This window comes from Loxodonta africana, chromosome 23 (genome assembly GCF_030014295.1).
Source record: "Loxodonta africana isolate mLoxAfr1 chromosome 23, mLoxAfr1.hap2, whole genome shotgun sequence".
In the NCBI taxonomy this organism is placed as follows: domain Eukaryota; kingdom Metazoa; phylum Chordata; class Mammalia; order Proboscidea; family Elephantidae; genus Loxodonta; species Loxodonta africana.
This window is the reverse complement of record NC_087364.1, coordinates 70,410,069-70,410,822: the sequence shown is the minus strand read 5'-3', so window position 1 is coordinate 70,410,822 and position 754 is coordinate 70,410,069. Positions and strand designations below refer to the sequence as shown.

The 754-nt window shown below is 37.8% G+C and overlaps 1 non-coding gene across 1 annotated transcript; it reads right to left on the bottom strand.

The window, feature by feature from the left end:
- Positions 1-313: 313 nt before the first annotated feature.
- Positions 314-420, bottom strand: LOC111752316 (U6 spliceosomal RNA). Its single transcript, XR_002787279.2, has one exon. It is a non-coding gene; the product is annotated as a U6 spliceosomal RNA (small nuclear RNA).
- Positions 421-754: the final 334 nt, after the last annotated feature.

Genomic DNA, 754 nt, shown 5'->3' with positions numbered 1-754 from the left:
TGGCATTCTGTTTTAGGGCTGTTAGAACTGACCTTTATTCAGTCAGTATTCAGCCCCATAAAAAAAAAAAAAATTTGTATATGTGTATATATATATATATATATATATATATATAGCTGTTAATGTTGAGACTATACAGAGTTAAAAAAAAAAAAATTTGGAGCCCTGGTGGTGCAGTGGTTAAGAGCTTGGCTGCTAACAAAAAAAGGTCGGCAGTTCAAATTCACCAGCTGCTCCTTGGAAACCTTATGGAGCAGTTCCACTCTGTCCTATACAGTCGCTATGAATCTGGATGACTAGACAGCAACGGGTTTGGGGTGTTCTTGGTTTCACAAGCTTGTGTGTCATCCTTGTGCAGGGGCCATGCCAGCCTTCTCTAGGTTGTCCCAATTGTAGTGTGTGTACTGCCGAAGCGAGCATTAAGCCCCATTTTTGAGTGGTACTAATAAATTAGATAACTATGATATTTTTAAAATGCTTAAAATACAAAGAACACTTCTGTACTGGAACAGATTAACCTATCTGGGTACTATTCTAATTTCCAATTAATGTATTTTATGATTCCAGATAGGTATACCGGGATCTAAAATATGGAACTTAAAACCAGGACAATTTAAGGACCCCTAAATGTATCAAATCTGAAAAGCATAAGCAAACTCAAGGCATCTGTATCAGCCAAAGTTCTGGCGGGAAATGGACGGCAGACGGAAAAAAAACTCACAGAATAGCGTTTAATAAAGTAACGAGGGAGGAT